Below are 22,088 nucleotides of genomic sequence, written 5' to 3' on the forward strand. Positions count from 1 at the left end.
TGCTTAATTGGCATATATCTATAGTTACAGGTGTAGGGAGCAAGTTTTCTTTCCCCTTTTATTTAAGAACTGTTTTAACTGTGAAAGTGTTACTTTGTTGCTAATGTGATTGATTCTGTGTTTAAATTAAAATTTGTTTGACATAAAAGATACCTATTGGTTACTCCTGAGGATACTCCTGAAAGATACCTTTCCTCACAGTTCTCCAAATTGAAAATTGTTGGGTTTCTCATCTGGGATCATAATAGAAGCTTAGAGAGGAGTTTGACCAGCATTTCAAGGAATTGGAAGTTACGCAACCAACAAGTGAGATTACGAGAATGTGAAGCCCGTACACAGAATACATTTTGGTCTGAGAGTGAAAGTTGATGCAAAGATCAAGGAGCTAATCGACCAGGATGCAATAGAGCCAGTTGAAGGGCAACACTGTGTGTGAGGTTTGTTGTGGTCACGCTTAAACCAAATGGTGATGTCAGGCTCTGTGATAATATGCGACAGACGATTGAAGCAATAGTAAGAGAATTTCCACTGTGAACAAACTCTTCCAAGAGTTGTCAATAAACAATGTATTTTCCAAATTAGACTTAAAGTATATAACCAGCTGGAGCTTCATCCTGATTCAAGGAAGCTGAAATTTGGTTTTGTTCAATTGCAGTCAGCAGGACTTACAATAAATGCAGTAAAGTGCTTTCTGGGCATGATAGAGCTAATGTTCATGAGGCACAAACTTGCAAGTGGCGCAATCAATCCAGAAAAGACATGACAGAAGCAATACCAGAACCATAGCAAAGTGAGACGTTTTCTGAGATATGTGAACTGTTGTGTCAAGCATATCCCAAGCTTCGTTGCCCTAGCTGATCCACTAAAGAAGTTGACAAAAACAAATGAACAGATTTGCTGAAGACGAGAAAGTTGCTTTTGAAGCTTTGAAAGACAGTTTGACAATGCTGGAACCCTGAGATACTATGATACAAGTGCACCAACGAACAATAGAACATTACAGCGCAGTTCAGGCCTTTCGACCCTCGATGTTGCACCGACCTGTGAAACCACTCTAAAGCCCATCTACACGATTCCATTATCATCCATATGTCTATCCAATGACCATTTAAATGCCCTTAATGTTGGCGAGTCCACTACTGTTGCAGACAGGGCATTCCATGCCCCTACTACTCCCTGAGTAAAGAACCTACCTCTGACATCTGTCCGATATCCATCTCCCCTCAGTTTAAAGCTATGTCCCCTCGTGTTAGCCATCACCATCCGAGGAAAAAGGCTCTCACTGTCCACCCTATCTAATCCTCTGATCATCTTGTATGCCTCTATTAAGTCACTTCTTAACCTTCTTCTCTCTAACGAAAACAGCCTCAAGTCCCTCAGCCTGTCCTCATAAGATCTTCCCTCCATACCAGGCAACATGCTGGTAAATCTCCTCTGCACCCTTTCCAATGCTTCCACATCCTTCCTATAATGCGGCGACCAGAACTGCACGCAATACTCCAAATGCGGCCGCACCAGAGTTTTGTACAGCTGCAACATGACCTCGTGGCTCCGAAACTCAATCCCTCGACCAATAAAAGCTAACACACCGTACGCCTTCTTTACAACTATATCAACCTGGGTGGCAACTTTCAGGGATCTATGTATATGGACACCGAGATCTCTCTGCTCATCCACACTACCAAGAATCTTACCATTAGCCCAGTACTCTGTATTCCTGGTACTCATTCCAAAACGAATCACCTCACACTTTTCTGCATTAAACCCATTTGCTACTTCTCAGCCCAGCTCTGCAGCTTATCTATGTCCTTCTGTAACCTGCAACATCCTTTCGCACTGTCCACGACTCCACCAACTTTAGTGTCATCCGCAAATTTACTCACCCATCCGTCTACGCCCTTCTCCAGGTCATTTATAAAAATAACAAACAGCAGTGGCCCCAAAACACATCCTCGTGATACACCACTAGTAACTGAACTCCAGGCTGAACATTTCCCATCAACCACCACCCTCTGTCTTCTTACAGCTAGCCAATTTCTGATCTAAACTGTTAAATCACCCTCAATCCCATGCCTCCGTATTTTCTGCAATAGCCGACCGTGGGGAACCTTATCATATACACCACATCAACTGCTTTACCCTCGTCCACCTGTTTGGTCACCTTCTCAAATAACTCAATAAGGTTTGTGAGGCACGACCTACCCATCACAAAACAGTGTTGACTATCCCTAATCAAATTATTCCTTTCTAGATGATTATAAATCCTATCTCTTATAAGACTTTGCCACAACAGAAGTAAGACTCACTGGTCTATAGATACTGGGATTGTCTCTACTCCCCTTCTTGAACAAGGGGACAACATTTGCTCTCTTCCAGTCTTCTGGCACTATTCCTGTAGACAATGACGACATAAAGATCAAAGCCAAAGGCTCTGCAATCTCCTCCCTAGCTTCCCAGAGAATCCTAGGATAAATCCCATCCAGCCCAGGGGACTTATCTATTTTCACACAATCCAGAATTGCTAACACCTCCTCCTTATGAACCTCAAACCTGTCTAGTCTAGTAGCCTGTATCTCAGTATTTTCCTCGACAACATTGTCTTTTTCCTGTGTGAATACTGACGAGAAATATTCATTTAGCGCCGATTTGGAGGAAAATGTAACTGGTCTGATCAGTAAGTTTGCAGATGACACAAAGGTTGGTGGAATTGCGGATAGCGATGAGGACTGTCAGAGGATGCAGCAGGATTAAGATCATTTGGAGACTTGGGTGGAGAGATGGCAGATGGAGTTTAATCCGGCAAATGTGAGGTAATGCATTTTGGAAGGTCTAATGCAGGTAGGGAATAGACAGTGAATGGTAGAACCCTCAAGAGTATTGAAAGTCAGAGAGATCTAGGTGTACAGGTCCACAGGTCACTGAAAGGGGCAACACAGGTGGAGAAGGTAGTCAAGAAGGCATACGGCATGCTTGCCTTCATTGGCCGGGGCATTGAGTATAAGAATTGGCAAGTCATGTTGCAGCTGTATAGAACCTTAGTTAGGCCACACTTGGAGTATAGTGTTCAATTCTGGTCACCACACTACCAGAAGGATGTGGAGGATTTAGAGAGGGTGCAGAAGAGATTTACCAGAATGTTGCCTGGTATGGAGGGCATTAGCTATGAGGAGCGGTTGAATAAACTCGGTTTGTTCTCACTGGAACGACGGAGGTTGAGAGGTGACCTGATAGAGGTCTACAAAATTATGAGAGGCATTGACAGAGTGGATAGTCAGAGGCTTTTCCCCAGGGTAGAGGGGTCAATTACTAGGGGGCATAGTTTAAGGTGCGAGGGGCAAGGTTTACAGTAGATGTACGAGGCAAGTTTTTTACACAGAGGGTAGTGGGTGCCTGGAACTCGCTACTGGAGGAAGTGGTGGAAGCAGGGACGATAGTGACATTTAAGGGTGTGGTATTATCAGGTATTGCGGTACCTAAGAGGCTGATGACCATTGGTTAAACCTAGGAGTTTACCATTGGCTGTTGATACGTAGCTCCGCCCTGACTGGCAGAGTATAAGAACCGGTGCCGTCCCAGCAGCCTTCACTTTCTGTACCGAAGCTGCTGGGGAACAAGTTCTAGTCGATTAAAGCCTTCAGTTATGAAATCACTTTGTCTTGAGTGTAATTGATCGTGCATCAATTTAATCGACGAGACTTAAGCTGGAAGGATGGATCTCCGAATCAAACCGGAGTGCCTACAACTCAGCCCCCATGCGGAGAACTCGGCTGCAATATTTAAACACTGGTTGGTGTGCTTTAAAGGCTACCTCGAGACGGCCGGAGGCACCCCCTCAGAAGGACAGAAAATGCACCTCCTGCACTCAAGGGTCCTTATCGAGGAGGCGGAGGACTATGATGCCACGATCGAACTGTTAAAAGGACATTATATGCGCCCTGTAAATCAGGTCTACGCACGTCACCTGCTTGCAACTAGATGGCAAAGCCCCGGGGAATCGTTGGAGGATTTCTACCGGGCGCTACTGGCGCTGGGCTGAAACTGTGGCTGCCCGCAAGTTTCGGGGAGCGAGCACACGGAACGTTTAATCAGGGATGCCTTCATAGCAGGTATGACCTCCTCAGTGATCCGCCAAAGACTCCTAGAAAAGGACAGCCTGGGACTTAGAAAGGAATGGGCCCTGGCAGGGTCCATGGACGTAGCCTCCCAAAACGCGCAGTCCTACGCGCCCGACCGCGTGGCGGCCCCCTGGGCTGCGTGGCACCCCACAGCGGCAGCCCCACAGACCTTCCCCCTGACCCCGCAGGCCTGCGCGGCGAGATGGCCCGCTAACGCTGCCGAGCCCCGGTTTCTTCTGCGGGCAGGCGAATCATCCCCGCCCGCACTGCCCGGCCCGCACTGCACCTGCAAAGGGTGCAGCAAGAAGGGCCACTTTGTGAGGGTCTGCCAGGCCCGCAGCGTGGCCGCGGTCTCCAGTGACTCAGGACCGCCGCGGTAACCCCCCTTCAGGCCGCGACCGGCCAGCGCTCACCGCCACCCCCCTATCCTAGGGCCACGTGCGACCCACGGGCGCAGCCATCTTGCCCCCCGGACACCACGCTGGACGGGTGGGCGCCACCATTTTGTCCACCCCGCCGCCATCTTGTCCATCCCCGGCCACCATGTGCGACCCATGGGAGACGCCATCTTGGATGGGGCCCCAGGCCCCCAGCACGGCCGACTACATGCTGCCCGATCAGAACTCGCAACTGCTTCATCTGGCCTCGGTGACACTGGACCAAAGTCGACCTCAGACACTCGCAACAGCAACAACGACGATCTTCATCAACGGCCACGAGACGTCTTGCCTGATTGACTCTGGGAGCACGGAAAGCTTTGTTCACCCCGACACAGTAAGGCGCTGTTCACTTGTTACCCACCCTGTAAACCAAAGGATCTCGCTGGCCTCCGGGTCACACTCGGTGGAGATAAAGGGGTTCTACCTAGCAAACCTCACCGTCCAAGGCAGGAGTTTGAACAATTTCCGCCTTTATGTCCTGCCGCACCTCTGCGCGGCTACCCTCCTGGGGTTGGACTTCCAATGTAATTTGCAAAGCCTTACCTTTAAATTCGGCGGCCCTATACCACCCCTTACTGTCTGCGGCCTCGCGACCCATAAGGTCGACCCGCCTTCCCTGTTTGCGAATCTCACCCCGGATTGCAAACCCGTCGCCACCAGGAGCAGGCGGTACAGTGCCCAGGACCGGACCTTCATCAGGTCAGAGGTCCAAAGGCTGCTGAGGGAAGGGGGTCATCGAAGCGAGCAACAGTCCCTGGAGTGCTCAAGTAGTGGTGGTAAAGACCGGGGAGAAACATAGGATGGTCATTGACTACAGTCAGACCATCAACAGGTTTACGCAGCTGGACGCGTACCCTCTCCCCTGTATAGCCAACCTGGTAAACAGGACCGCATAATGCAAGGTCTTCTCCACGGTGGAGCTCAAGTCTGCCTACCATCAGCTACCCCTCCATAATAGTGACCGCAAGTACACTGCCTTCGAAGCAGATGGGCGGCTCTATCAATTTTTAAGAGTTCCCTTTGGTGTCACTAATGGGGTCTCGGTCTTCCAGCGAGAGATGGACCGAATGGTTGACCGGTACGGCTTACTCGCAACGTTCCCGTATCTGGATAACATCACCATCTGCGGCCACGACCAGCAGGACCACGACACCAACCTCCGCAAATTTCTCCAGACCGTGGAAATCCTTAACTTAACGTACAATAAGGATAAATGCGTATTTAGCACCGACCGTCTAGCCAGTCTAGGCTACGTAGTGCGAAATGGAGTTATAGGCCCCGACCCTGAGCGCATGCGCCCCCTTATGGCGTTCCCCCTCCCTCACTGCCTCTAGGCCCTGAAGCGCTGCCTAGGGTTTTTCAGTTACTACGCCCAGTGGGTCCTGAACTACGCAGACAAAGCCCGTCCCCTAATCCAGTCCACAACCTTCCCCCTGTCGATGGAGGCCCACCAGGCCTTCAGCTGCATCAAAGCAGAATTGCAAAGGCCACGATGCGCGCCATCGACGAGTCGCTCCCCTTCCAGGTGTAGCCACTTAAATTGGCCAACTCCCGATTTAAAATGGTGAACAGCAAAGGCTGATGGGAAAGTCAGCCAAGAAGACAAAAACCAGCAGCTGCAGGTTTGCTGTGTATTTACCTCTGCAAAAACCAGCCAACATCGATACCAGCGGCCATCAGCATAACAAAGTGAACAGCCATCTGCATACTGATGAGCAATCCCCGGGAACAATAAGTAACATTTTGACACACAAAGCAAAGCCAGACTCCTCGGCGCCAGCAAGAGCCAAAACAAAGGAGGTGAACGAGCACCTCAAGACCGCCCATCAATCAGGGAACCGCTCCAGTATTGGAGGAAATCGAACAAAGCGATTGGGACAAAGTCCAATCACTTGGGACCAGGTACAGGGTCCGCCCCGAAAGGCGGGAAGCCCCTGGAGACTATAAGAATTGAGCCCCAAGTTCAAATCGCTCTCTTCACCTCTTCGCTCTCTTCACGTTCTTCTTCCTGCCCGGGTCACCCAGCAACAACGAACCAACATTGACCGTGACCGGTGCAGTGACTCCAGTGATCATCGAACTCGTAAGTCTTAATTCAACGCTCGCTACGAGATAGGCGCTCCTAGCTACCAATCCGTACCAACTTCGAATCCCGCAGACTCAGAGCCCAAACGAAAGGCCATTTGTTCCCCTGACCTGGTGGGCCAGTTCAAAGTTAAGTATAGGCCTGTTAGTTGTAGAAGTAGCTTAGACGTAGAATTTGTGCATGAGTAGCGATTACTGTATATAATAAATGTGCTTTGATTTAAATCTTACTAATCGGTGTATTGGATTATTGATCATTACTCGGACTTGAACCTCGTGGCGGTATCATAAAGATACCTGGCGACTCGAGAGCAAAGGTAATAAAACAGAGCAATTGAACCAAGGAGAAAATTAGCAACACAAGTCGAGAGCGATGCGTCCGACATAGCTCTGGCGGCCACCCTCAACCAAGCGGGCAGGCCCGTGGCCTTCTTCTCCCGTACCCTCCATGCTTCCAAAATTCGCCATTCCTCAGTCAAAAAAGAGGCACAAGCCATAGTTGAAGCTGTGAGACATTGGAGGCATTACCTGGCCGGCAGGAGATTCACTCTCCTCACGGACCAACGGTCGGTTGCTTTCATGTTCGATAATGCACAGCGGGGCAAGATTAAACGACAAGATCTTGCGGTGGAGGATAGAACTCTCCACCTTCAACTATGAGATCTTGTACCGTGCGGTGAAGCTAAACGAGCCTCCTGATGCCCTGTCCCGCGGCACTTGTGGACCGCCTCCGAGCCCTCCACGAGGACCTCTGCCACCCGGGGGTCACTCGTTTTTTCCACTTCATCAAGACCCGCAACCTGCCCTACTCCATCGAGGAGGTCAGGATAGTAACCAGGGACTGCCAAATCTGCGCGGAGTGCAAACCGCACATCTACCGGCCAGAGAGGGCGCACCGGATAAAGGCTTCCCGTCCCTTTGAACGCCTCAGCATGGATTTCAAAGGCCCCCTCCCCTCCACCGACCGCAACACGTATTTCCTGAACATGATTGACGAGTACTCCCGGTTCCCATTCGCCATCCCCTGCCCAGACATGACCGTCATCAAGGCCCTCCAGGGTATCTTTACACTGTTCGGTTTCCCCGCGTACATACACAGTGATAGGTGGTCCTCCTTTATAAGCGACGAACTGCGTCAATTCCTGCTCAGTAGGGGCATTGCCTCAGGCAGGACGACCAGTTACAACCCCCGGGGAAACGGACAGGTGGAGAGGGAGACCTGAACGGTCTGGAAGACTGTTCTACTGGCCCTACGGTCCAGGAATCTCCCAGTCTCCCACTGGCAAGAAGTCCTCCCGGTGGCCCTCCACGCCATCCGGTCGCTGCTCTGTACAACTACCAATCAGACACCTCATGAACGTCTCCTTGTTTTCCCCAGGAAGTCCTCCTCCGGTACCTCGGTCCCAACCTGGCTAGCGACACCTGGACCCATCCTGCTTTGGAAGCACGTGCGGGCGCACAAGTCGGACCCGGTGGTCGAGAGGGTCCACCAGCTGCACGCTAACCCCCAGTACGCCTACGTGGCGTTCCCTGACGGCCGGCAAGATACGGTCTCCCTACAGGACCTGCCGCCCGCCGGAACCCCACGCGCACCCGAACCATTACCCCCACCCCCAACGACCCCCACAGCAACTCACTGGAGGGTCAGTACTCCCACTGCTCCTGCCTAGGCCCGCCCACCCACCGACGCCCCCTACAGACGCCCCCCACCCCCAACAGCGCCGCCTAGGGGTGACGAAGCTGCCAGGGAGGCCAAAACCACGTTTCCGAAGTCGCAACCACCTGGACCCCCACCAGAATCACCACCGAAGCCCAGACGATCCAGAAGGACGACCAGGCCACTCGATCGACTGATTGCTTCGCTGTGACTTTGACCGTGAACGAACACTTTGTAAATATTCTCGACAGCCCTGTAAGGAGATATCACCGTACCTCCATAGCTGATCATACCATGTTAAAGGCGACTGTTACCACTGGCCACGACCCCAGCCGGACTCTTTTTTAACAGGGGGTGAATGTGGTATTATCAGGTATTGCGGTACCTAAGAGACTGATGACCATTGGTTAAACCTAGGAGTTTACCATTGGCTGTTGATACGTAGCTCCGCCCTGACAGGCGGATTATCAGAACCGGTGCCGTCCCAGCAGCCTTCACTTTCTGTACCGAAGCTGCTGGGAAACAAGTTCTAGTCGATTAAAGCCTTCAGTTATGAAATCACTTCGTCTTGAGTGTAATTGATCGTGCATCAAAGGGGCATCTTGACAAATACATGAATAGGATGGGAATAGAGGGATAGGGACCCAGGAAGTGTAGGAGATTGTAGTTTAGTCGGGCATGGGCTTGGAGGGCCGAAGGGCCTGTTCCTGTGCTGTACGTTTCTTTGTTCTTTGTTCTTGTTTGTTCTCTCCTATCTCCTCGGACTCCACACACAACTTCCCACTACTGTCCTTGACTGGCCTTACTCTTACCCTGGTCATTCTTTTATTCCTGACATACCTATAGAAAGGTCTGAGCAGATGCTACTCCAGTAGAATGAGGAGCAGTGCTGGTGCAAATGCATGCTGAAGGGAAATCTAATCCCAGGTAAAGCAGATCTCTGACAAATGTGGACAGAGAAAGAGGCTCTGGGATTGGTGTGGGCATGTGAAAGATTCCATGCATCCTTGCTTGTCATTGAGTTTAGATTACTTACGGATCACAAGACATTTGAAATTATTTATTCTCCAGATTACAGCATGTGCCAGAATCAAAAGATGTGTTATGAAACTGGGATAGACAGATTTTTGATCTCAGGAAATTAAGGAATGTGGGGAGTAGGTGGGAAAATTGAGTTGAAGATCATGATTGTATTGAATGGCAGAGCAGGCTCGATTGGCTATGTGGTCTCCTCCTGCTCCTATTTCTTATATTCTTGACTTCAACAGTACATGTATACGGTGGTTCACATTGCTGGAAAAATGAACATTGCTGACTACTGAGGAACGATCAAGCACACAAACCCTCACCAGAGAAGGAATGAATCATTTGTGCAGTTTGTGGGTGTTCATGCCACACCCAAAGCAATGACAACTAGAGAGATTGAAAGAGAATCAGAAAAAGATCCAGAATTGGATGATATCAGTCAGAGAATCCAAGCTGGAAACTCTAAGAATTGCCCACTCAAGGCATACAATTGCTACACAAGATGAACTATGTACAACTAGAAGTCTTACAACACCAGGTTAAAGTCCAACAGGTTTGTTTTCAAACACTAGCTTTCGGAGCATAGCTCCTTCTGCCGTGCTCCGAAAGCTAGTGTTTGAAACAAACCTGTTGGACTTTGACCTGGTGTTGTAAGACTTCTTACTGTGCTCACCCCAGTCCAACGCCGGCCTCTCCACATCATATGTACAACTAGGAAGAGTGTTTTCAGTGACAGCAGATTCACATACATAGATACATGGAAGATAGGAGCAGGAGGAGGCCTTTTGGCCCTTCGAGCCTGATCAGCCATTTATCATGAACATGGCTGATCATCTAACTCAATAGCCTAATCCTGCTTTCTCCCTACTACAGACTTGTAGTGCCACGGAGGTTTTGGCCTAGATTGGTAATGCTAACTCATGAAGGTCACTTGGTCACCAGGGTGGCAAGGTGGCATAGTTAGCACTGCTGCATCACAGTGCTAGTAACCCGGGTTCGATTCCAGCCTTGGGTATCTGTCTGTGTGGAGTTTGCACGTTCTCCCCATGTCTGCATAGGTTTCCTCCGGGTGCTCCAGTTTCCTCCCACAGTCCAAAGGTGTGCAGGTTAGATGGATTAGCCAGGCTAAAATTGCCCCTTAGTGCCAAACGAGGTGCAGGCTAGGTGGGGTTAGATGGGACGGCGGCCGAGTGAGCCTAGGTGGTGTGTTCTTTCAGAAGGTTGGTGCAGGTGATGGGCCAAATGGCCTTTTTCTGCACTGTAGGGATTCTTTGGATCAATGGTAGTGGTTGGTACTAAAGCAGAATTTACAAACCAAAGTATGGAGAAAGATGTGGTGGGGTTTTTAACTGAACATGCCATGGATGTCAACCTGTCTGCAGACCAAATCCACCAGAACCAGTAACCAGTATGTTGCACACTGTTACTGGCTGTACCACACGAGGATACAGCAGGTGACTTCTTAATCCCATTTCCATTGGGAGAGTTCATGCAGTGGTATTGACTACTACAGCTATTACTATTAGTAGTTGCAATGAAATAAAGAAAACAGTGTGCATTAATGAAGTATTTCTAAGGCACAGTCTCCCTATCACTCAGTATTCAAACAATGGTCACAATTTATTTCACAGATATTTGCAAATTGCAAGTCACAGGCATTCATCATCACAGAGTGATTCCTAAATGACCACAAGAAAATGTAGAAGTAGAACGACAAAACCAATCCTTAGGAAAAATTATGAGGATTGCTCAGGTTGAGGGCATGGATTGGAAGGAGGCATTGCTATCATATCAGGCCACGTATAGAGCAACTCTGCACACTTTGATGGGAAAGAGCACTGTGGAGCTGCTATTTGGATACAAAATATCTATCAAAATGCCAGAGCTGAGCTACATCAATGTTGGCATTGGACATTATCCAATGTGGTGAAACCACTGTGTTGTATTGTGCTGCCACAGTATTACGTGTTGTACAGTATTGCCACTATATTACATGTTGTACGGTTTTGGCTCTGCCCGTGGCTCCTCCCCCTAGGGCCTGGGTATATAAGCTGCCAACCTCTCACACTGCCTCATTCTGGGGCATGCTGTCAGCTCTGTTGTAAGTCAATTAAAGCCATAGTTAATTCACTCTGCGTTTTCCATCTTAATTGATGGCATATCATCCAGTACTTGGATAAGATAATGTAAGGTACACTCTGTACTACATATAGGATCACCTGACCTGGGTAGGGGATATTTGAAGGTTAGATGGCATATTTAAGGAGTTAGGCAGCATGACAGATTAAATGATGTGGTTCCTTCAATTAAATCTGCGACTTTAGGTATTGTTCTTCCAGTCTGAGATTTGACAGTGGTCTGCTGTGTGTACTCCATAACATGGCCCTCCTGAAAGGTTTTGATATTGAAGAGAGTGAAGTGCTAGATCGACATAGTTCATCAGAGGAGGAGGATGCAAAGCAGAACATTGCCCAGTGCTGTGCAGGGTGGTCAGCAAACCTGTGAAAGGAGTTAAGGCTCTCATCAGGGTGATGTGAGGGCTATGGCACATCTGATGCAGGTATATTGCACCTGAAAGCTATTGATCCAGCAAACTGCATTCTCTGGTATTCACTTTACTCTGATTATGAGAACACATCTAACACATAACTTTGAATTGTTCCACACGTACCAGCAATACGTGGCACACATCTCTCCAAGCAGTCTCAGTGTCCCCAGTCAAGACCATTACTTCCCTTTGCCACTTCTCCCTTGTTCTGCAATCAAATAACAGAAGCTCACACATCTGGGACCACACATCAACACACCCAATGTAATTAAAATGTAACAATTTACAGAAGCACGAATCAGAAGCACCCAAGTTAACCGGCCAATGCAATGACAGAAGTGATGACCTCTGCCCTTAGCCAGTTCTACGCTGGCTGAAGCTGAGGTGAAGGCAGCCTGCTCACTGGTCTTGGATTGCGGCTGAAATGCATGATAATATTTTTTAGTCAGTTCATGAATTAGTTTAAAAAATTTCCACTCAGCATGAACTTGGCTCACCTCTTCTCTCACCAGAGCAGCAGCTTTATCATTCTGCCATTTTAATTTCCATTTCAGAATTCAAAGTCTTCTTCATAGATCAACTTGGATCAGTATTAGTTACAGCCAAGTCATTTATTTTAAAGCACCACCGTCCTTTGTTTTTCGATCAACCTGGAGTGTCACTGCTGTATTCTGCTTTGACATCTGTGGCTTAGTTTCTGCCAGAAGGTTTAATTCAGGCAGCTTCAATTCGATTCCAGCTGTTTTAAACTCTTTGTTGTCAGTCTGGGGATTTAATGTTCTTTTAACTTCAGCAGTCTGAGCTTCGACTCTTTGAACGTCTCTTTTCTTGACAACTATTAACTCAGTTGGCTGGACAGCTAGTTCGTGATGCAGTGTGAGACCAACAGCGCGGGTTCAATTCCAGTACCGGTTGAGGTTATTCAGGAAAGCCCCGCCTTCTCAACTTTGTCCCTCGCCTTAAATGTGGTGATCCTCGGGTTAAATCGCCACCAGTCAGTCTCCCCCTCAAAGGGGAAAGCAGCCAATGGTCATCCTGGACCATGACGACTTTACTTTTTTCAGAAACAGGCAATGTTTTTCTGAGTCCTTTGATCTTGCAGGTTCATCCTTATCTTTAACAAATTCAATCGATTTTGTGTGAAGTTTCAAATAATAATAATAATCACTTATTGTCACAAGTAGGCTTCAATGAAGTTAAGGCATTACATAAATGCAATTCTTTCTTCAAATGTGAGAAATCTGTCTTTACTGCCTCCTACTGTTCATTTCCAAATTGAAATATAACTTGTATTTTTAACTATTAAAAATATCCCAAGAATGCTAAACCAAAGAAGTGATAATTACGAGCGATAAAAAACGCTTGGTCAAAGGAATGGGTTTTTAAAGGAGAATTGAGTGAGGTAAAGTGGCAGGAAGATTTAAATAGGGAATTTCAGATAGTAGGTTTCAAGGGACTAAAGGATTTGCAGTGATGCTCGAGGCCATCTCTTACCAGACACACAAAGGTCAGAATCAAAGGAATAGCATGTTTCTGGGATGTCATACAGGGTTGAAAGGTACCATAAAGACAGAATGGGTTGAGGCTATTGGATTGGATTGGATTTGTTTATTGTCACGTGTACCAAGGTACAGTGAAAAGTATTTTTCTGCGAGCAGCTCAACAGATCATTAAGTACATGGGAAGAAAAGGGAAGAAAAGAAACTACATAATAGGGCAACACAAGGTACACAATGTAACTACATAAGCACCGGCATCAGATGAAGCATACAGGGTGTAGTGTTAATGAGGTCAGTCTATAAGAGGGTCATTTAGGAGTCTGGTAACAGCGGGCAAGAAGCTGTTTTTGAGTCTGTTCGTGCGTGTTCTCAGACTTTTGTATCTCCTGCCCGATGGAAGAAGTTGGAAGAGTGAGTAAGCCGTGTGGGAGGGGTCTTTGATTATGCTGCCCGCTTTCCCCAGGCAGCGGGAGGTGTACATGGAGTCAATGGATGGGAGGCAGGTTCGTGTGATGGACTGGGCGGTGTTCACGACTCTCTGAAGTTTCTTGTGGTCCTGGGCCGAGCAGTTGCCATACCAGGCTGTGATGCAGCCAGATAGGATGCTTTCTATGGTGCATCTGTAAAAGTTGGTAAGGGTTAATGTGGACATGCCGAATTTCCTTAGTTTCCTGAGGAAGTATAGGTGCTGTTGTGCTTTCTTGGTGGTAGCGTCGGCGTGGGTGGACCAGGACAGATTTTTGGAGATGTGCGCTCCTAGGAATTTGAAACTGCTAACCATCTCCACCTCGGTCCCGTTGATGCTGACAGAGGTTTGTACAGTACTTTGCTTCCTGAAGTCAATGACCAGCTCTTTAGTTTTGCTGGCATTGAGGGAGAGATTGTTGTTGCTGCACCACTCCACTAGGTTCTCTATCTCCCTCCTGTATTCTGACTTGTCGTTATTCGAGATCCGGCCCACTATGGTCGTATCATCAGCATACTTGTAGATGGATTTGGAACCAAATTTTGCCATGCAGTCGTGTGTGTACAGGGATTAGAGTAGGGGGCTACGTACGCAGCCTTGCGGGGCCCCAGTATTGAGGACTATTGTGGAGGAGTATTTGTTGTTCATTCTTACTGATTGTTGTCTGTTGGTCAGAAAATCAACGATCCAGTTGCAGAGTGGGGAGCCAGGTCCTAGGTTTTGGAGCTTTGATATGAGCTTGGCTGGGATTATGGTGTTGAAGGCGGAGCTGCAGTCAATAAATAGGAGTCTGATGTAGGAGCCCTTGTTGTCTAGATGCTTTAGGGATGAGTGTAGAGCCAGGGAAATGGCGTCTGCTGTGGACCGGTTGCAACGGTATGCGAATTGCAGTGGATCAAGGCGTGCTGGGAGTATGGAGGTGATGCGCTTCATGATCAACCTCTCGAAGCACTTCATTACGACTGAAGTCAGGGCCAACAGACGGTAGTCATTGAGTCACGTTGCCTGGTTCTGCTTTGGCACCAGTATGGTGGTGGTCTTCTTGGTGGGGACCTCGGAGTGGAGTAGGGACAGGTTAAAGATGTCCGCGAACACCTCTGCCAGCTGGTCCGCGCAGGCTCTGAGTGCGCGACCAGGGATCCCGTCCGGGCCCGTCGCCTTCCGAGGGTTCACTTTCAGGAAGGCCGGTCTGACTTCGGAAGCTGTGATGGTGGGTATGGGTGAGTTATTGGCTGCTGGGACACTCGACAGCAGATTGTTGGTTACCTGATCGAACCGAGCATAGAATGCATTGAGTTCATTGGGGAGGGGTGCGCTACTGCCGGAGATACTGCTCAGCTTCGCTTTGTAGCCCGTTATGTTGTTTAGTCCTTGCCACAACCGCCGAGAGTCTGTCTGTGACTCTAGCTTGGTTTGATATTCTCTCTTGGCATCTCGGATGGCTTTGCGGAGGTCGTACTTGGATTTCTTGTATAGGTCAGGGTCGTCTGACTTGAACGCCTCAGATCTGTCCTTCAGTTGGGAGTCAACCTCGCGATTGAGCCATGCTTTCCGGTTGGGGAACGTAGGTACTGCTTTCTTTGGCATGCAGTCGTCCACATATTTGCTGATGAAGTCTGTGACGGTGGTGGCATACTCATTTAAGTTGGTCGCTGAGTTCTTAAATATGGACCAGTCCACTGTCTCTAAGCAGTCACGTAAGAGCTCGTCTGTTTCCTCGGACCAGTGTAGCCACCTGGGTTGGCCACTTCCCGACTTTAAAATGGAGATCCGCTAAGAATACAGGGAAATTCAGTCAAACGCAGGAAAAACAAGCAGGTGCAAAGTTTCCTGTATATCAGAACTTGCAGGAACTCAGACATCACTGAAACTAACAACCATCTACATATTGCTGAGCGATCCCCGGGACCAATGGGAAACAGTTAAGATAAACAAGGCCAAGACAGACTCCTCGGCACCAGCAGGAGCCAAGACAAAGGAAGGCCAACGGACACTTAGGAACCGCCCAGCGATCAGGGAACAGTTCCAGTATTGGAGAAATCGATCCAAGTGATCAGAACTTAGTCCAATCACTTGGAACCAGGTACGGGGTCCTCCCAAAAGGGTGCGAAGCCCCTGGGGACTATAAAATAGAGTCCCCGAGTTCAATTTGTCCTTCTTGGCAGGGTCTCTCAGCAGCTCGAAACAACCCTTGACAGTGACCTGCCTAGTCGCTACACCAACCAAGTAAGTCTCCAGTCAACGCACGCTACGAGATAGGCGCTCCTAGCTACCAGTCCATACCAGCTTTGAAGCCTGCAGACTCAGAATCGAACGAAAGGCCATTTGTTCCCCTGACCTGGTGGGCCAGTTCCAAAGCTAAAAGTCTAGCCCTCTTAGCGTTAGAGATAGTCTAGTAAGTAGAGTTTTATACATGAGTAGTGATTGACTGTGTATACTAAATGTGTTTTGATTTGAAACTTACTAACTGGTGTATTGAGATATTGATCAGCACTTGAACCTGAACCTCGTGGTGGTATCATAAAGATACCTGGCGACTCTAGAGCAAAGGTTATAAAACAGAGCAAATTAAGTAAAGACACAACGAGCAACACCAGCACTGCACGGCCTTCTTAGCTAGATTCTCCCACTTGAGTTTCTGCTTGTATGCCGGGAGAAGGAGCACCGTCTTATGGTCAGATTTCCCAAAGTGCGATCGGGGGATGGAACGGTAGGCGCCCTTGATTCTTGAGTAGCAGTGGTCAAGAGTGTTGTCGCCCCTGGTGGGACAGTAGATGTGCTGGTGGAATTTTGGCAGTACACTCTTGAGGTTGGCCTTGTTGAAGTCTCCGGCCACGATGAACAAGGCCTCCGGGTGTTCTGTTTCGTAGTTGTTTATAATTGTGTACAGTTCGTCCAGCGCCTTCTTCACTTCTGCCTGGGGTGGGATGTAGACCGCTGTGATAATGGCTGAAGTGAACTCATGTGGAAGGTAGTATGGGCGGCACTTCACGATCAGGTATTCCAGGTCCGGGGAGCAGTAGGTCGCCAGGGTCGCCACATCCAAGCACCAGGAGGAGTTGATGAGGAGGCACACCCCTCCACCCTTCGCTTTGCCTGGTGATGCCGTGCGGTCCGCCCAGTGAATTGAGAAGCCTTCAGGTTGTATGGCACAGTCCGGTGAGGCGGGGTGAGCTATGTCTCTGTGAAACAGAGCACACAGCAGTCTCTTAATTCCCTCTGAGAGGTAAGTCTGGCGTTAAGTTCATCCAGCTTGTTTTCGATCGCTTTGACATTTGCCAGGAGTATGCTGGAGAGAGGGGTCTTGAAACCGCGTTGCTTCAGTCTAACCTGCAGACCGCCTGCATTTCCCTCGCTTCCTCGGTCAGCAGCTACGGCTGGATGATCCTGGGATCCGATGGGAGAAGTCTGACCTTGTGAACCCAGGACTCAGACAGATATAGAGCCTATGTGTATCTGAAACACAGGTAAACAGGCCTGATCGAAACCCCCGCTCGTTTGCATTTTAATGGCCCATTTTCCCAGGACAATAGAACTCCAATCAAGCAACTGGTACAGCCACAGACTGATCGGCGTCACTCCCCTTACTCAGAAAGCCCAACTGCCAAGGTCAATGACCGCTAAGGACCCACCCAGCCACCAAGGCACCCGCCCCTTTACTGGCCGAAATCGAAGACAATGATCAGAGCCCTGTCGAACTATTGGATCCAAGGTTAAGGACCGCCCCAAAGAGCACAAAATCACAGAGGGATAAAAGAGAGCACAGCCATGTGTTCTGTCTCTTTTGGATCCGGCCTGTGCCAGCCCAATTGCAGCAGGAACAGCCAGCCAAGTTCAAGCCCAACAATCGTTACCTGATGGATGAGCCCAGCAGAGACAGAGCCACTTTCTTCGAACCAGCCATGTGAAATCCAGATAAAGGCCTTATCCATTTGCACAGTGCCGGTCGCCCTCAAGTTAAGTATAGGTTATTGTAGCTGATAGGTGTAGTTTAACTCGTGGTAGATATTGTGTTTGCATGTCGAGATAACTCTTGTGTATGTAAATAAACCATCTTTTGGACAAACTAACTGGTTGTGTGGTCATTTGATCGATATAAGGGAAGGCTTGTGGTTCACCAACATTATTGGCGACTCTGATGGGATTCGATTAGAAGTGACTTTGTCACTCCGAGAGAACCCACAAACCTTGAATCCAATTGTGATAAAGAGAAAGAACCACAAGTGCAAGTCCCATATTGACCAAATAACCGAATTTTGGAAGTGTGTACTAACCCACATGCGTACCTAACAGGAAGAGTAAGGTAAACTCGTTAGAATTGTGTACAACTATCGAGGGATTGTGAGCTGTAAAATAGCTTAGCCGTACCCGCTGTTCAAATTGCCGCCTTATTCCCCTGTCCCAAATAAAAAGTAGAGCAAGAGATAAGAGAAGTAATGGCCACTAAAGCAATGGAAAGATTGATGAATCCACAGGAACCCAAGGTCGCAGCGACCAACAGAGAAGAGCAATGCACCATATGGGAGGAAGAGTTAAGGAAATACTTAAAACTAACTGGTTGTGTGGTCATTTGATCGATATAAGGGAAGGCTTGTGGTTCACCAACATTATTAATAGAGCAACAGTATCATTGAGTTCACCTGACCCACAACTTTTAATAGATTCTGGTTGTGGGAGCGCAAGGGCCCACTCTATAGGTGTGATGCAACAGAGATCTAAAGCACTTTTAAATTAAAACAATGTTTATTTATGAATCCAGTTAACATTTTATAAACACACAGTAAACATCTTACCAACTACCAACTCAAATGCTCCCCCCAAAGAATACAGTACTCTATAAGTAACCCTTAATCTTTCCTAGCAACATAAGACAAATACCCTCTTTAACAAAGACAGCAGATTTAAATTCTCTACTGACAGCAGTTATCACTTTTAAATTAGCAAGTGATCTGAAGATATTCTTTTCATGCAGAGAGATCAAAATTACACCCTGTTTGGCTGGATGCAGCTCCAACTCGGAAAACAAATCTAAACACACACTGTAGCTGCCAGCTCAAAAACGAAAGTAAAAGCAGACAGACAGCACAGCTCCCCCACATCCTGACATCACTGTAGCTATTTGATAAAGATCCATTTCTTAAAGGTACATCCACTATAACTATTTGATAAACACCCGTGTCTTAAAGGTACTCTCACGAAGCACTCCAAATCAAACAACTTTCCCTAGCCCTTCCCTTGTGGCTGTCTGATGGTCCCATATAATGACTTAGACCAGGCCTTTGAGATTGGCCAATTGGAATACGAGTTCCCAGATTAGTGGCCCAATCAGGGAACCTCTTCTTTGTATATAACAGGGAGTGTCAGATCCTCTGCACTCCCAGTGTAGATAGCAAGCTGAATGCACCTGGTCGTACTGCTGTTGGTTTTGTTAATACAAGGATTCTGGTGAAAGGACTTCTGCCTCCATGGACTTATTACACTATCGTTATTCTCTGGAAATACACTATCCAATCTGCAGTTCACGTGAAGTTATAGCATTGAGGTAAGACCCGTCACGAGGAAATCCACCATATCTGTAGAAATCTGCTTTGGTTGCTTTATTGCCAGTTGTAAGGCAAGCAATTACAGCTGGAGATGCCTAATGATGAGGAAGACAACTGGCCTTCCGCACTGAGGTAAGTCTACGCACTTTTGATGGTGGTCATTGTAGGAGCAGTTTCAAGACCTGTGTATTGAGTCAGCTTCCATGTGGAGTTATTCCCTGTGGCTCAACTCAGCACAGAGAGATAAAGGCACATTGACAATCTGGACAAGATGGCTATTTAATCAAGCTTTTACGTGTACACGGAGAAGAGACCTAGATAGCTGCCAAGATCTGTTCTGCTGAACAAAGACCAGAACATAGTATTTATACAATTTTCAAAAATCAATAGCCCACCCCAGTTGTACGCGATCCAATCCCTGAAGCTGCTACGTTTAAACTTATCCAATAGAATTGCAAGCAATGTTTAAACTTCACCCAGTAGAATTGCGAGCAGCCCATGATTGATCCTCATCCTGACAGCTATGTTTACTAGTAATTTGCTGTGCACTCAATGTCTGTGAGAAACAGGACAGCAAAACCAGCATCCTGGCTTGTTTCACAAAGACAGGATATCAGAATTGACGTCCTTTTGGTCAAGTTAGCTATCCTAAATCTCATTTGATTACTTATTACTGCTATGTCCTAAAAATACATGTTTAATGGTTAATAATGATTACTCCGTACACTTCCTATAATTCATCTCAATCCTTAATAAAGTAACTTATGTAAAACTACTCTAGTGGCATCCTAGCTATTCAGTTTTAAGAGGTATCATCACTGGACCCCCCCTTCAATCATTGACATCCTCAGGAAATCACAGATATATAACATAATAAGCTGAATGTCATGTGACCATATCTCCAGGAATAGATTCAACCATACAGGGAATCAATAAGAAATACACGCTGAATAAATACTTGGCATCAATATTTACAATGGAGAAAGAAGTCAACATGCCAGACATCCAAGGCGTGTAATGTTGGATGAGATTCAGCTCCCCCCCCCCCCCCCCAGTCCCCATCCTACCCAATGGCATATTTTCCAGTGGCAGAATCTTCGGCTCACATCAATGTCTACAGGACTTTTCATGCACCACACCCTCCAGCACTGGGGAACACGGCACGAGGGGATGCCATCGGCAGATTTCCAACAATCTGCCTGCATATGTCCCACTTTGTTACAATGGAAACATTTCGGCCTCTGAATGTCACTTCCACTCTCAGCACCTTCCTTATTGATCTGAGGTGAAATTTCCTGACCATTCCGAACTGTTCCATCTCTTTCTTGACTATTTGTTTTCTTTTTTCTTTCCCACCTTCTAACCTTCTCATGTTTTTTATTTAAAAAAATTTATGAGAGTTTTTTCATTTTCAACAATAACTCAACAAGCCCTCAAAATTGCTTCTGCATACATGAATATAGAAAAAGACAGGAGAACCCCAACACAATTGGTTCCGCTTAATCATTAAACTTGGTGTCTCCGATTATACAATAAAAAAGAACAATGAATAGATAAGCTAGCGAATAGGATTGAAAAGGATAAGGCATTATAAACATTGTAAAATGATGCACACGATAACATATAACGAGTTCATGACGGTGCTACTTAACTTATGGAAAATCTTGCAGGAGCAAATTAGATATAGCAGAACAGATAAATTTGAGAGAGGGTCCCGTACCTTTTGGAATGCCTCCAATTTAGAACAGAACAGGCAAGTTAGGAATTATGGCAATTCTTAACTGAAGGATTTTAAAAAAAAATTTATTCAAGGCATTCTCAAATCTACAAACAGAATCAGAAGAACTACCAAACAACTCAAAAGCAACTACCAAACAACTCACTAAACAACCAATAGCCACTCTGCCCTCTCCCATGTTGCCAACCCCTCCTCACATCCCGCCTTCGTCCTTACCCCCACCACCCCACCCCCCGCCCACGAATCCCCTTGCTGACCTCTAAAACCTCCTTTAAGAAATCAATAAATGGCTTCCACCTCCGGGTGAACCCATATGCCGACCCACTCAAGGCGAATTTCACCTTCTTCAACCTCAGGAATTCCGCCGGGTCACTCACCCTGCATCCATCCAAGATGGTCACCTGCAAAGGACCATGGGAATTGTGGTCAACGTGGACACAGACAAGTACACAGCCTCTGTGTATTGTGCAAAGAAGCCAGACCTCACCAAAACTTGCACCAATTAAAAGTCAGTCACCATTTCCCTCAGGACAATAGAGTTTGAATCAAGGAACTACAACAGTAGCAGACTAACCGGCGCCACTTCCCCTTATTTGGAAAGGCCAACGTGCCTGAAACAATGACAGCTGGGACCTGCCCAGCCACCGAGTATCCGCCCCTTAATTGGGCAGGATCAATGAGGGTGATCAAAACCCTATTGATCCATTGGAGCTGGCGTTAGGACCGTCCAAAAGGGCGCAAAAGCGAAGAAGGCCCTGCGCACTAAGGATCGGCCTCTTTTGGGCCGGCCTGTGTGCCGGGATGGGCCAAGTGACCGCAAAAAAAATCCGAGATCCGCTACCGCCATCCATGTGTGATCTTACCCGGCGGGGCCTCAGCGTGCATCCTTTTGGGTGCCGCCTTGGGGGGGGGGGGGAATGAGGGGGGGTGCCGAGGGGCCTCCGCTGTGGCCTACCGATTGGGGGGCCGGC

At 47.7% G+C, this 22,088-nt stretch overlaps 1 protein-coding gene across 3 annotated transcripts in view; it reads right to left on the reverse strand.

Annotated features, from left to right (window-relative positions):
- Positions 1 to 22,088, reverse strand: part of tmem232 (transmembrane protein 232) — a 237,188-nt gene that overhangs the window by 173,716 nt on the left and 41,384 nt on the right. Inside the window, exon 1 of one of the 3 annotated variants that reach the window (XM_072516416.1) lies at positions 11,995 to 12,077. The exons of the other annotated variants lie outside the window; for them this stretch is intronic. The gene's annotated coding sequence lies outside the window, so the exon portion shown is untranslated. Of the gene's footprint in view, positions 1 to 11,994; positions 12,078 to 22,088 lie in introns of those variants that run through there. 3 annotated transcript variants of the gene reach the window in all.

Source organism: Scyliorhinus torazame, chromosome 9, assembly GCF_047496885.1.
Source record: "Scyliorhinus torazame isolate Kashiwa2021f chromosome 9, sScyTor2.1, whole genome shotgun sequence".
NCBI classification, from domain to species: domain Eukaryota; kingdom Metazoa; phylum Chordata; class Chondrichthyes; order Carcharhiniformes; family Scyliorhinidae; genus Scyliorhinus; species Scyliorhinus torazame.